The sequence below is a fragment of the Saccostrea cucullata genome, unplaced genomic scaffold, assembly GCF_032062105.1.
Source record: "Saccostrea cucullata isolate Sc308-1 unplaced genomic scaffold, CSIRO_AGI_Scuc_v1 ctg2133, whole genome shotgun sequence".
Taxonomy (NCBI): domain Eukaryota; kingdom Metazoa; phylum Mollusca; class Bivalvia; order Ostreida; family Ostreidae; genus Saccostrea; species Saccostrea cuccullata.
Genome location: NW_026924360.1, coordinates 107,173 through 123,294, shown reverse-complemented (window position 1 = coordinate 123,294; position 16,122 = coordinate 107,173). Strand labels below are relative to the sequence as shown.

The window sequence follows — 16,122 nt, the reverse complement described above, 5'->3', positions numbered from 1 at the left end:
AGATTGACCTACTTTAATAAAACAAACTTGACCATAACTTTTAAAGAGTTAGGGCTACTGCTTTCATACTTTACATATTTGAACCTTATGACAAGACCTTTCATTTGATAACAATAACCTTGATGCTTTGACCTTGACCTTCGAGGTTGACCTACTTTTTAAGAAATTAAACGTTAACCATAACTTCTGAACGGTTAGGGCTAGGGCTTTCATGCTCTACATAAGTATTTTATGTGGCAAGACATTTCATTTGATACTAATTACATTGGCCTTGGAGATTTTTTTACTTATTAAAAACCTATAATATTAGCTTACTTTCAAATTTCACAATTGTTTTCCAGTGAGAATACCCTACTTTTGGTACCAATTAATTAAATTTGCATTTAATAAAAGCTTAATCTTTGCTATGTTGCCATACGGGGGGGCATCAGTGTTTACAAACACATCTTGTTTTTAATACTTTTTGATTAAATCTTTATAATTTTATTATATTAATGTATATAGATAGTGTAGACAAGATAATATGGTCATTACGCACATGCATTTACATGTGCACGCGTGCAAATGCTAAAATTTGAATATACTTGGTAAACTTTAGGGAAACATTGTTAAAGTGTAAAATGCGTAGAGTTTGTCTTTTTTAATGAAGCTTAAAGGGAATATGGCACCAAAAGGGAGTTGGGGAGCGTTTGGGGAACATCTGTAACGGTTCCCGTTACAATTAGCCCTAGTTAATTCATGGGATTGTCATAATGTATACGTAATACATTCGAGGTTTTTATTCTGTTAGACAGGGGGATCCGAGGAATTGTGATTTGCTGATCATGATCTAAAACACGTTGACAAACCGAAACCTCATGGTTTTATTCATGTTATTCAATCAATGTGTACAATGTTACCCCTTCTGTATATATCTGTCTTAGAGCTTCTATGTTCAATCTCCATGTGTGTATCACAAAAAGTAACATCCGGTCTTTTGATGTTACACAGCTCTTCGGCCCTGAAAAATCCTGCATATCCAAGCACAAAGAGTAATCTAATACGCAAATCAGATAAATCTGACAAGTTACTTCTTAAATTAAAAACTTTGGAATTAATATTAGATGTAATCGGTTGTTTCTTATTGACTGAAGATTTTTTAAGAGTTCGAAGCTCCCTCAAACGTTATTTTTACAAGTTTGTCAGAACACGGGTTTGGAAACAAATTTTTCTCATGGTACCATTGCACTGCATAAAAATGGGAGGTTAAATCTGAAGTTATATGCAAGAAGGATATGGAAATAACGAACAGTATTGAATCTCAACGTCCATTAAAGAAATATACAAAATAAGAGCAGAGCAAACACGGACCCCCGAAACATCAGAGGTGGGATCAGGTGCCATGGAGGAGTGAGCATCCCCTGCCGATCGGTCACACCCGCCGTGTGCTCGTTATCATAATCAAAATATAACAGAAAAAATCCGTGGTCAATTCAGTGTATAAATAATGGACTAACAATTGGTATGAAAAACGTCAGTCAGCATTTCATTCAATTATAAATTTAGAATTTACGAAATGATGACTTTAAAGGAGACTGTTGATAGTCTTGTTTTATCAACTTCCTTGTCAATAATTTACCTCGTTTAAGAAATTGTTTGTACATAAAGCATGCTCTTGCATATCGAATAAACTGAGATATATACACTCCGTATGCAGGTGATGAAGGTATATTGCTGCATAAGTAAGGGAAGTTGACGATAGAAAAGTTAAAGTCATCACGTTTATCATATAGCTTGGTTGTTAGATTACCATTAGTGTCTTTTTCAAGTAAAATATCCAACTAAGAAGCAGAAGTGACGGACTCTGTGGTATCTTTTATCTCAAGCCCACCAGGATATATCGTGTCGACGTAGGAATGGAAATTATCATTATTAATTGACAATACGTCGTCGATATATCTAAATGTCGAGTTGAAGGCCACAGCAAGTGTTTTCTTCTTTTCACGTAAAAGATTTTGCATAAATTCTGCTTCATATGAATATAAAAATAAGCCTGCTAATAACGGAGCGCAATTTGTACCCATGGGAATTCCAATAGATTGTTGGAATACCTGGTCTCCAAAATCCACATAGATATTGTCAATCAGAAACTCAAGCATCTTCTTGATGTCAACTTCAGAGTACTTGTGTGTGCAATCAGAATCTGTTTTAACAAAATAATTTTTCAAATGACCAATGACGAGATAAGTAAACTTACGAGTTCCATTTTTGTTGAAGAAGCAGCTGTCAATGATATCAAAAAGCCTGGAATTTAATTTGTCGTGGGGAATTGTTGTGTATAAAGTTGAAAAGCCGTAAGTTTTTATGCTGTTGATTTTTGTAAAGTCTTGTGATTCAAATTGTCCAAAAGTTCTTTAGAATTTTTAAGTATCCACATCTGATTTACACCACTTCTTGAATATATAGTAGTACAGTACTCTTGAAGTTTTTCCTTCACTACTGTCAATATTTTAGTGAGAAGTAATGAAAGAGGCTTGGTTGAACATTTACTGGAACCTGTATGTATCTTTGTTTGTAAGGACTCTTATGAAGATTCGGAATCCAATATATATAAGGTAGTTCAAATTCATTTTGGCTCTGTGGAATATTATAAGTATTCAAAACTGATAGGTGATTCTGAAGAATTTCTTCCTTAGAAAGAGAAGTATATGTATATGTAGGATTACCACTTGTAGAATTAAATCCAAATTCTCCTAGAATGCAATTTATATAATGAGCCTTACAAACGAAGACAATGTTGTTACCTGCTTTGTCGGCAGGAACCAGTACGTACTGATCGTGTAATCTATCTATTTTTTTTTTTCACTTCTGGTTTATTGAACACAGAAGGATAGATGGTTTTCACTTTGCCCCTCAATCTTTTAATACGTGACTTTAACATGGATCTGATACATTTAATCCATTCTGACAAGGTGTCAATGTCTTCTTTTTCATATCTAGCCCATCGTCTGGCGTAATTTTCAACAGAATCCATAATATTTATGAAATTCCGACGCCAGTTGAAGGATCGGGGTTTCCTATATTTAGGACCTTTTAAAATAAGTGATCTAAGGTCCTCATTACGAACTATTTTTATGTCACCTGTAATAACGTGTCCAGCAGGACTATAGTTATAGGGCGAAGAAGAACATGAACACGAAAGGGGATTATTTTTCAGATAGTCGATATCCAGGCCATGTAAAGTGTTTTTGTAATTGAAAAGTTTGGAAGCAATGGTCGATGTAGGAAATACAAAGCGTAGTCTGTAGCTTGAAATATGGTCGAATACAAGACTGGACCCTTTTGTGATTAAGAATATTACTTATATTAACCGCGTCAATTCTTAATTGGCATATTGAAGTTTAAGGAAAAGACGGATTGTTTTAGCTGCATTTTCTTCCATGAATTGTGAGGGTTTAAAAAGCCTATGATGTGCAATATCCATAATCACAGAACCGAGCCTATATTCAGGTGTCGAGGAATCTAAATTTTGATGTTCCTTGGTCTTTTCAAGAAGACTATTTAAAAGTTTCAATGGAACAGAGTAAAGTTTGGTTCGAATATGATGTAGACCTAAGTCTGTTGCTCATATCACTGACCTAACGAAGCTGTTGAGAAACGTTGGTTTAGATTAACTTCAGTATACTTTATTTAGTTTTTCTTTCTATATTACATACATATAATACTACTGTAAAAATAGTTTCAATGTATCATATAACTATTATTTATTATATAAAAAAACAAGCATTCAGAAAGGCGGATTTTACGCGGGTTAATATACTCGTAGCGCTCCATTCCTTAAAAGTAAAGGGCCTCGGCTCTTCGTGGCCTCGCATCCATTACCTTTTAGGAATGGAGCGCTACTCGGACATTTACCCTTACATAATACCCGGTTTGGTTAGGCCTAGAAAAAAAATCGTACAAAATTTTTTGTTTCCGTCTTCCCGACCGAACCTACTTCATAGTACCGACCTTAAATATTTATTAAATGCTTTTGTCCCATGAATAGATTTTACACAAGTAAAAAAAAATTCCAAGAGGTACATATTAAATAAACCAAATTTGTTTCAGTTATAACACAGGTGATAACGGATGTTTTGGATGTTTGGAAAAATTGAATAGTGAAGTTGTTATGAACAAAGTCACAAAAGTACTCAACTCAAACGAATCTATTTCTGTTAATGATAATTTAATGGTAACAGTAGGCTCTATCAACATGCCAAAAGGCGGAGCCAAGCTACCAATAACATCACTAGTTGGGCCAAAAAACTCACTGGAACGGAAACTGTTTAGTTTTTATATTGAAAACAATGATAATCTTTGTTAAGCAATTGTTATTGTGTTGTGCTTTTAGAAAATATGTGAAAAACTTGATGCAAAAACTTGGAAAAAAGTGTCTGAAAATAATTCTGGTTTGTCCACCCATGAATCATTATTAAACATCGAAAGGTGTCAACAAAAATCTACTACAACATTTTGTTGTAAAGTAGAAAGAAAGCGCAATCTAAATTGGCCATGTTTCTCTGCAAAAATGCTGACGTTCCAACAAATAGATATATAGGATTAAATGACATCCAGAAGTTTGAAACATTTCTAGACTGAAATATTTAAGTAATTTCATCACGCGTCGGAAACAACTTTGTGAGAGTAGTCGATGAAAATGAAAAGTCTTAATTTATATCTATATCATGTTGGGAATAAAGATGAACAACACTGGCACGGTATTGCAAATATACTAGGAGTTTATAAGGCATACGTTTGTGTATTTATCTGTATTGTAATTTTTTTTCCAAAATTAGTTAATAATGAACGTTTTTTTATTGCGACTTTCTAGTATAAATGTTACTCAAAAGCGCTTTACAATGCATTTGTTCAAAGGTCAAGTTCAATTACAACCAGGTAAAAAACCATGATAAAATAAACAAGCTTATTCAGAGAATTATACACCACCCCCATGAATTTTTAGAAATGAATTTATACATGCATATTGAAACAAATAAAAAAAAGACTAGTATATAGGCCTAGATATGAGAAAAGATATTTAAAAAGAAAAAAAAGAGCGCGGAACATCCGGTACTCGATCTCGGAACCTCATTCGAAGCAAACGACATACCTCTACACAACTGAAGCGCTGCATCAATTGCTAAGGAAATTATATACGTGCGGAAACGGAAGTGTTTTAACAGACAGAATTTGCGAATGTTGACCTTTTGACATCAAAATCAGTAGGGGTCTTCCTTAGTCCATAGGGAGTTGCTATGCAAAATTTCATTGCAAAAGCTCAAAGGGTTCTCGAGATATCGTGTGGAAACGAAAGCATTACAGACATAAAGACGGACAGACAGACCCAAATTAATATACCCCAATTTTCAAGCAGGGGACACAACTGGATAGTGCCAAGCTTTTTATATGCAAAAGATCAAATCCATACATCTTTCATTTCTAGAGATAAAGAGTGTAAATAAGCACTGTCATGTTAAAATACACAAGCTCAATTTCAGGCAGATGCACAGAAAAACATGTAGTTAACATTAGATTCATATCAAAATAAATAACACAATATGGCATACCTCAACAAAGAGTGTAATAAAATTTCAAACATCCGCTATAAATAGCTAATGAGAAAACTGCGACAAAGATTTGTAATGTATGAAACGGACAGACGCACAGGCAAACAGGATATTGATATCCGAGATGAGCGAAAATATATCCCACCATATGGCATGCCTCAGAGAAGATTGTGTTAAAATTTCAAGCATCTATAATAAGTAATTGCTGAGAAAACTGTGACAAAAATTTGTTATGTATGAAACATGTCTGAAATAGACAGACACACAGACAAACAGGAAGTTGACATTGGATTTAAACGAAAATGTATCCCACCATATGGCATGCCTCAGAGAAGATTGTGTTTAAATTTCAAGCATCTACGATGAGAAGTTGCTGAGAAAACAGCGACGAAAATTTGTTTCGGACGGACACACAGACTGACAGACAAACTAGGGTAAAAGAGTATACCCCCCTCTCCTTCGGAGCAAGGGTATAATAATACTTTAAAGACTTAATAGGAAATCAGTTTATCTTCTTCATCTGACTTTGCTATATTTTATTTTATATTATTTATATTTATTATTTATATTCATATATATTTTGTATAACAACGTGTGATGGATTTCAAGATAGAAATAGTGAACAAAATTGTAATTTTTTTATGAAGTAATTTCCAATGAGGCCATATCAGTCACTACGATTGACAAGATGACTGTATACTAAATATGGGAAAGTTCCTTGTCCAGTATGAGGTTCTCAGAAATTACAAATACATTTTCTTGTATTCGGGGTAAGCATTTTAGAGGGAGAGAATTGAATCTATTGACAAGTATAGCGAGTTCCAGTGAAACTTATTTCATGGATACTTGTATTAGCCTTTCTGCTTATAGCAACATTTAAGACCTGAAGGAGAAAGAAGGAATATATACAAATTTTGAGGGAATGATTATGTAGGAATATGATGAGATGGTCAGGGGAAAAGCTTTCATAGACGAATGAGGCAACTGCCTCATTGGACTTTTCAGCAGTACACCAAACCTACAATTAATAATCTGTAGCAGAAAATATTTGATTTCTTCTTAAGCTTAATTGTTTTGTTATATCACTGTTTTGCAGGGGATGTGAATTCTGTGTCTTTATAAATTTGTTGAAAATATTACAAAGGTATTAGGATTAAAAACAAATTAAGATAATTAATTTCTGCCATGTTGTATTAATTCTTAACTTGGGGTTTTGCTGAAAAACCTCATTTTACGGTTACCAAGCTTAGAGAGTTATCTCTCTTATGGCCACCTGCATACCTTTAGCTCAGGTAACCCTGATTTAATAGGTGATCTAGGGATCAGATAACCCTGCCTTAAACCTGGCTTGAGCTGTATACAGGTGAGAAGTTGTTGGGTTGCAAACCTGTGACTCAACCATTTCTTACCTGAATACAGCTTACGATTAACTCATTCCTTGAAAATAATGGCAAAAAGACAGAAGTCAGCAAATTTTTCTGAGTTAGAAAAAGAAATTTTGTTAGAGCTTATCCATGCTAGGAAGGACATCATAGAAAATAAGCAGAATGACGGCAGAATGGTTAGTAAGAAGAACACAGAATGGATAAATATTGAGAAAGAATTTAATTCTAGACATGGTGTAAACAAGAGAACCATAACACAGTTGAAATCGTTATGGAAAAATCTAAAAGCCAGAACAAAGTCTGCCGTAGCTAAGGAGAGGAGAGACAAGATAAAGACAGGTGGAGGACCATCCGGGAAAAGCCTGCATAACATTTCCAGCACCATATCAGAAATGCTTCCTCAACAAATTAATAGTTTGCGAAACCCATATGACGATGACGCAAGTCTCCATGGGGATGAACCAGAAGATGACAATGAAGATTCAGATGATAATGACGAGGTATACTAGTATTTTGTCAACATTATTTGATTAAAAGAATTTTAATGGAAATATCTTTTCATATACATGTTATATGCTCTGTAGATTTTTCAACCTTTATATATAATTCTGTGATCCCAATATTGTTGTCAAATTACGAAAACATGAAAAAGATTTGGCGCACCTATCATTTTCAATAAATCTTCATAAATATTAGGCTATTAAAAGTGGGATTTTTTCAAATAGATGTTCAAACAGAAAAACATTACATTAATGATATATTTTATTTACTCATAATATTTACAATAAATGTTTCACTGTTCACAGATATTGACAACGAACACAGTTCAAGAGGATGCGCCGATGTCGCAGGAATCCTTCAAACCACAACAACCAGCGTCCAGAGTTCCTGGTTCTAAACGAAAAGCTGCTCCCGGACGTCAAGACCAAGTCAAAAATAGACTCCTGGAATAAGCAGAAATAGAACATCAGAAAAAAAGGCAATCCTCCAGTTGAAAGAGGACATACTAAAGTTAAAGAAACAGAAACTAGAGAATGAAATAAAATCTAGTGAACCTAAGTTGCCTGTAGCTCCAGCCACTACTTATGGAAGTACCACTACTTATGGAAGTACAGATTCGAACAACAACTGTGGATCTTTCTGGCAACCATATGCTCAGTGAATGAAAGAAAAAGTGAGCTAGCTCACATACCCCACCCTCCCGCATAACTTACATAGTACAGATCAAAAAGGGCAATAATTGCAAAAAATCTTCACATCAAAATGTCTTGCATATGAGGACATTTAAAATGTGGAATAAAGTTTCTAGATAAATTATGGAATCAAAATTTCTTGACAATATACAAATCCACACAATAATTTGAAGTGGGGGGGGGGGTTGAGAAATTTTCTTGAATAATAGGCAAAACTCTTTGGGATAAAATTATGGAATATGTCCAAAATATCAGCATAGGTTGACGAAACTATGTACAACAGTTTAAGAGGGGTGGTGCTCAAAATATGGTAAAAAAGTCTAAGTTGAAAAGTGTTTAAATTCCCAGAAAAATAAAGGAATCGGAATTTCCTGGTAATATGCATATCTACATATTGTGTCCTAAATATCTGCAAAGTTTGACGAAATTCTGTGCAGCGGTTTATGAGGAGTTATGCTGACAAACTGTTCATCTCTATATTCAAGGTATGGCCAAATGCCTAAGTTAACAAGAGATGTTTGTTGTGACCGGTCGGCAGGGGATGCTCACTCCTCCATGGCACCTGATCCCACCACTGATGTTTCGGAGGTCCGTGTTTGCTCTGCTCTTATTTTGTATATTTGTTTAATAGACGTTGAGACTGAATACTGTTCGTTATTTCCATATCCTTCTTGTAAAACACTTATGCCCCCCTCCCCCCCAAATTGGATTTTTCCTAAGTCCAAAAGTGCATAACTCTGTCTAAAATGGTACAATCGTACCCAAAACAAAACTTGACTTAGATATTCAGCTGAAAAATCTGTATACTAAATTTTATTTCATTATGTGCAACCTCTGCAAAGAAAATGAACGGAAACTGCAAATAATTGGAATTTTTCTAAGTCAAAGGGGCATACCTCTGACAAAAAGGTTGTGATCGAACCCAAAACAGAACTTGTCCTAGATATTCAGCTGAAACATCCGTATACTAAATTTCATTTGAATATGTGCAACCTCTGCAAAGAAAATGAATGGAAACGGCAAATAAGTGGAAATTTCATAAGTCCAAGGGGCATAACTCTATCAAAAAAGGTGCGATCAAACCCAAAATAGAAATCGACCTAGATATTCAGCTGAAACATCTGTATACTAAATTTCATTTCAATATGTGCAACCTCTGCAAAGAAAATGAACGGAAACTGCAAATAAATGGAATTTTTCTAAGTCCAAGGGGCATAACTCTGTCAAAAATGGTGTGATCGTACCCCAAACAGAACTTGACCTAGATATTTACCTGATAAACCTGTTTACCAAATTTCATGTCAGTATATGCAGCGGTTGTAAAGAAAATGAACGGACAGCAGCAAAGCAAAATGCCCTCCCTTCTTCGAAGGGGGGCATAAAAAGTGTGGAAATTCCCGGAAAAAATAAAGGAATCGGAATTTCCTGGTAATATGCACATTTACACATTGTGTCCTAAATACCTGCAGAGTTTGACGAAATTCTGTGCAGCGGTTTATGAGGAGTTGTGCTGACAAACTGTTCATCTCTATATTCAAGGTATAGCCAAATGCCTAAGTTAAAAAGTGTGGAAATTCCCGGAAAAAATAGAGGAATCGGAATTTCCTGGTAATATGCACATTTACACATTGTGTCCTAAATACCTGCAAAGTTTGACGAAATTCTGTGCAGTGGTTTATGAGAGGTTGTGCTGACAAACTGTTCATCTCTATATTCAAGGTATGGCCAAATGCCTAAGTAAAAAGTGTGGAAATTCCCGGAAAAAATAAAGGAATCGGAATTTCCTGGTAATATGCACATCTACACATTGCGTCCTAAATACCTGCAAAGTGTGACGAAATTCTGTGCAGCGGTTTATGAGGAGTTGTGCTGACAAACTGTTCATCTCTATATTCAAGGTATGGCCAAATGCCTAATTTAAAAGTTCGGAAATTCCAAGAAAAAATAATGGAATGGGAATTTTCTGGTAATATGCACATCTACACACTGTGTTCTAAATACCTGCAAAGTTTGACGAAATTCTGTGCAGCGGTTTATGAGGAGTTGCGCTGACAAACTGTTCATCTCTAAATTCAAGGTATGGCCAAATGCCTAAGTTAAAAAGTCCGGAAATTCCCGGAAAAATAAAGGAATCGGAATTTCCTGGTAATATGCACATCTACACATTGTGTCCTAAATACCTGCAAAGTTTGACGAAATTCTGTGCAGCGGTCTATGAGGAGTTGTGCTAACAAACTGTTCATCTCTATATTCAAGGTATGGCCAAATGCCTAAGTTAAAAGTGTGGAAATTCCCGGAAAAAATAATGGAATGGGAATTTCCTGGTAATATGCACATCTACACATTGTGTTCTAAATATTTGCAAAGTTTGACGAAATTCTGTGCAGCGGTTTATGAGGAGTTGCGCTGACAAACTGTTCATCTCTATATTCAAGGTATGGCCAAATGCCTAAATTAAAAGTGTGGAAATTCCCGGAAAAAATAATGGAATGGAAAGAACTATATGCGGTATTAACCAACATTTGCCCCCCAAAATCAAACTTTGATGGAGTAATATTTAATTAAGTCCTTAAACAGGGGAGTATATGCTGACTTCAAAGCACTGAATAATTTCATAAGTAATGACGTCATATGTACGTAATGACGTCACAAATATGACGTAAATTTCAATTTTTTATGAATTTTGCAGAAAAATGTACATATTTCGTCGATATTTTAAATAAAAGTCACCGAGCGCATGTGTGTTCAGGATAAATATTTTGATATAATGTGTAGAATGATAATATCAATGAAATAGGTCAATATTGTTCCTGAACACACATGCGCTCTATAAATTTTAAAGCTTAAATTGTTGAAATTTTGTCCATTTTGTCATCTTTCTGAAAAAGGATATAAAATCGGACTAGTTTGTGACGTCATAAAAACAGAAATTGTGAATACACTGCTCTGGAACTATAATATTTTCTGTTAACTTATATTTCTCGTACAATTTATTGAATTCAGCACATTTCAGGAAGTTTTCAAAATTTGACTTTTGTGGGGGCAAACATATGCAATATACCGCATATAGTTCTTTCCTGGTAATATGCACATCTACACATTGTGTCCTAAATACATGCAAAGTTTGACGAAATTCTGTGCAGCGGTTTATGAGGAGTTGCGCTGACAAACTGTTCATCTCTATATTCAAGGTATGGCTAAATGCCTAAGATAAAAAGTGCAGAAATTCCCGGAAAAAATAATGGAATCGGAATTTCCTGGTAATATGCACATCTACACATTGTGTCCTAAATACCTGCAAAGTTTGACAAAAATTCTGTACAGCGGTTTATGAGGAGTTGCGCTGACAAACTGTTCATCTCTATATTCAAGGTATGGACAAATGCCTAAGTTAAAAAGTGCGGAAATCCCGGAAAAAATTATGGAATCGGAATTTCCTGGTAATATGCACATCTACACATTGTGTCCTAAATACCTGCAAAGTTTGACGAAATTCTGTACAGCGGTTTATGAGGAATTGCGCTGACAAAAAAAGAGGACTGACTGACTGACTGAATCACGGGTCAAAAACATTATACCTCCCGCAACTAGTTGCGTGGGGTATAATTATATATAACCTACATTAAACATTTAAGAATTGAAAAATTAAATTCATTATAATTAAACTTACTTGTTTGCTTTTTTTTTTTTTTTTTTACTAAAAATGCCTTATTAAAACTGCTCTTAAAGCCTGCCCTCCTTGGTTAGCATTTTGTGGCACCGGAACTGGAACTGCTGTGTCTCCTTCATCCTCATCATCTGGTACCGGTATGGCAGCTTTCTTGGCAATGTTGTACAACACTGCGCAAGCAATAATTACGTTCAAAGTTGTAGAAATCTTAAACCTCAACTGATTTCGAAGGCAAGGAAAACGTCTTTTCCAAATGCCAAACACATTTTCAATCTTAACTCCACTGTTACTTAAAGCAAAATTAAAGCGTCTCTCTTGTGGTGTCCTACAAGTAAGAAGGAGTGTTATTAACTAAGGTTTGAGAGCGTATCCATTATCTCCAATTAAAATCCCAGGAATATTTCTTCTTTAAAAATTAGCACAGACACTACTGTTCTCAAAAATCCGACTGTCATGAGTACTCGCCGGCCATCTTGCAACCACATTTGTTAGCATAAGATCATTGTCACAAATGGCCTGTACATTGATGGAGAAAAATTCTTTCCTGTTGCGAAAAATTTCTGCCATGTCACCTCCGGGTGATTGTATTGGGATATGGGTACAGTCAATTGCACCCACAATTCCGGGAATACCACTATGGTTCATAAAACCTCTTTGGATTTCAGTAAATTTATTTCCTGAAGGAAATACTACATAATTCTTGTAAAGCGATGCCAATGCAGATGAAACTCTCTTCACAATTCGAGAAGCTGAACTTTCATGAACTCTAAAGAGATCTCCAGAAACTCTGAGGAAACAGCCAGTTGCATAAAACCTTAAAGTTATTAGTAGTTGGTCAAGTGGTGATATTGATGAAACCTTCTTTTGTTTTGGCTCCAGGTGTTCCCCAATTTCATTTAATAATTCAATTACACATTCCTTTCTTAAGCGAAATCTGTCAATAAATTCTTCCTCCAAATAATTCAAAAAAGCGTTTGTCCTGTCTCTTACAATTCTTTATCGCCTGATAAGTCTTTCCACTACATAAATTTGGTCTATTTCATCAAAATAATACTCCATCACTTATAAGCCTTCCTTTAAACCTGCCCATTACCTGGTTTACATTAAACCACAATGCTGAGCTCTACTCAGATAAATCAGAGAGGTCTGCAAGTGATTTGATAATTTTGAACCTGGTTTAAGTCTAGATTGCCTTGACCCAGGCTTAAGCCAAACATGTACAAGTGGCCATTAGTTTCTCCCAAATAAGTTTTGTATGAAAATTCACATAATTATCTTTATAAATGTGAAGAAATAAGTAAATCGTGTACTTTTATGAATGGTCTTTGATGTAAATGTGAGAATAATCATTATACAATTGATCACACCTCTTTGAAGAGTTGATCATACTTATGAACAAAAATTTGAAAGTTGTTGTGTTAGCATTATTTAAAAAAGATTTGTGGTTCATTTGAACTATGTTCTCCCTCTATAATACCTGGAAAGCACATCAATGTGATGTTGAAAACGATTCTTTCTTAGTAAAATTCCCATATCCATGCTTTCAATTGACTTGGTATTCCTAAATGAGTCTTTTTGATATAAACACAAAAGAAAGACTGTAACGAGCCAGGTTATTGTATGCATCCTTGAATACTGCTGTTTCATGGTAATACTATTTCCTTTCAAAGGAGTTTTTCTGCATCATTTAGAGATCCAAATGAAGGAAATTCTGTGACTATTAAAGTGAAAGGAAGATAAATAATTATAATAAATACATATACTACACCTGTATATACAGTGGAACCTCATTCATCCGGACGCTTTGGTTCCTAGTGAATTTGTCCGGATATGTGAAGTGTCCTGATACCTGAATCACCAGTTCAACACTTATAAAGTTCAGTTTTTAACTTGTAACCGAAAGAAATGGATGGGACGAGGTACGGAAGTCCATCTTCTTAGCATCGTTCTAACGTGGTGCAGCCCAAGGTGATCTAGCTCATTTAGAGCCGGGAAAACGTCGTTTATTGGTGGATTTAGCAACAGCGCTAAGTTGCCATTTCGGATCGGAAATTCCGAGTCCAGCTTAAGAACCTTGCAAGGAAAAGAGACCAATCCCTTTCAGAATTAGCACAGTATGTAAAACGCCTAAGTAGAAAAGCCTACCCGAGTGCTCCGCGAGATTTGCTGGAAACATTGTGTCGAGATCATTTTATTGATGCCCTCACGGATTCTGACATGAGACTGAGGATTCAAGCTCACCAAAGGACCATTGATGATGGTAAAAAATATTCTGTGCTTGAAGCTGATGAACATACACCAAACATTAGCAAAACAAATGTTGAATATCAAGCAGATTCGTGTCAATTACCTCTTGCAGCTTTGTTGACATCACTGTCGAAAAGCTGGAATAGTAGATATGTGGTGTGACAATAACGACACTTGTCATCTTTTACAGTGGCTAGAATCTGTTGGTTTCACTGCTTTTTCACTGTACCAAGCATTACAGTGTTTCCTGTAGATATGTAGCAGCAAACACTGCATGGATGCTTCACATTTTAAACAACTGGATGGAAATTGAAATTCAACCAACTCTGGACAAATCCGTTATTCGTCAGTATAATCCCATTATATATAAGTTGTGAACCACATTTTCTGATGGATACTCAGTTATTTTAAAATTTGACCAGTGTACACAATATTCAGTCCAGTTCTGTGCCATTTACATGGATTGATGAACCCATGTTCATGCTCTTTTCTTCATCCTTGGATTGCGTTGTTTCCTTTAAGGTAGAAGAACAAGGAAAGACTTAAGCCTTCGTATTAGCATTATGAGCACAACACCAACAGACTCCCCAGCAGTACTTACCGGTGATCATTGGATTACTGTTGCAATAAAATGTGCTAGGATTTGTATCTGTGCAATATCAAATTTCGACAGTATCTGCTATATAATGATGAAAGTTAATAACATAATTTAAACCTTAGCGTATTAGTTTTCTAGATCAGATTCCAATCATTTGTGAAATAATAAAGATGGATTTATTGATTATATACTGTTAAACGTCCCTTTGAAGAATATTTCACTGATATGGAGACGTCACCATACCGGTGAAGGGCTGCAAATTTAGGCCTATTCTCGGCACTTACGGCCTTTGAGCAGGGAGGGATCTTTATCGTGCCACACCTGCTGGGACACGAAGGACCGCCCCATTTAGAAGCCTGTAGTGACCTATAAGTCTGCGAGCTCAGCTACAGGCCAATACAGGGGCTCGGGAACCACGAGGGATCACTAAGCCAGTATCAGGTTGCAAACTCATTTATTGTTAGATCGTACCAAAGTGTTTCGTACCACACTCCTCCCCCTCATAATTTTTAAGAGATGTACAGTGCGTTATTATATTTATGAAATAGTCAGCTGGGCCAGAAAAATCAAGCCACTTTGACTATATACAAGTAAAAAATCATCAGAAGGGAATAAAAGTTCATTTGGAACACATCCTGGAAGAAAAAGCATAATTATACAAATAATGAAAAAAAAACATATAAATTCTACAGAGGGAGGAGTGGATAAGAAGGAAAAGATATTCAAATACATATAATTCTAATTAAAATTTCCAATGACATCATGATTAATCGTCCAAAAGACAAAAATCCTTCATCCACTTAGGTGCCTGTCGTTTTCGAGCGGGTCTTTGGCAGATCTCCAGATCATCTGATGATTCATTCTCATGTCCTTCATTTGTGGGGCTTACAGCATCATCTTCGTAAGAACTGGACTGCAGTAATTCCTCCTGTACTTGATTTTGCTGTTTGGATTCCTTGTCACTGGGTTCTGGGTGAAAAACTGAATGTCGTAGCCTTTTAAGCCATAAGGGTAGATCTCTGTCTTGACAAAGTTTTAATCTGTCATGGTGGACCACCTTGTTTTCCTTTTTCCCTTGGATTCTGTATAGCACATGATTAATCTTATAAACAATGACAAAAGGGCCTATCCATGGCTTCCTCAACTTCTTCAATTGGCCTACTTTGGAAGAGGTATCCACCATATATACCACATCACCCACCTCATAGCTTCTTGTGTTTGATTTTATGTCATAGGTCCTCTTCTGACGGAGTTGTGCTTCCCCCAAGTTGTCCCTCGCAGCTTGATGACACACTGAAAGAGCCTCCTCCAAATTTTCCACATATCCTGCTGGGTTTTGCCCTGGTATCTTCCTTCCTAACATTATATCTAAAGGTTGAGAGACTTCTCTCCCCAGCATCATTCTGTTTGGTGTGAATCCCGTTTGTCGATTGACAGTGGC

The 16,122-nt window shown here is 35.6% G+C and overlaps 2 pseudogenes; one reads left to right on the top strand and one right to left on the bottom strand.

Annotated features, from left to right (window-relative positions):
• Positions 1 to 7,035: 7,035 nt before the first annotated feature.
• Positions 7,036 to 8,135, top strand: LOC134266269 (myb/SANT-like DNA-binding domain-containing protein 3; annotated as a pseudogene).
• Positions 8,136 to 11,863: 3,728 nt separating this feature from the next.
• LOC134266268 (putative nuclease HARBI1) lies at positions 11,864 to 12,926 on the bottom strand (annotated as a pseudogene).
• Positions 12,927 to 16,122: the final 3,196 nt, after the last annotated feature.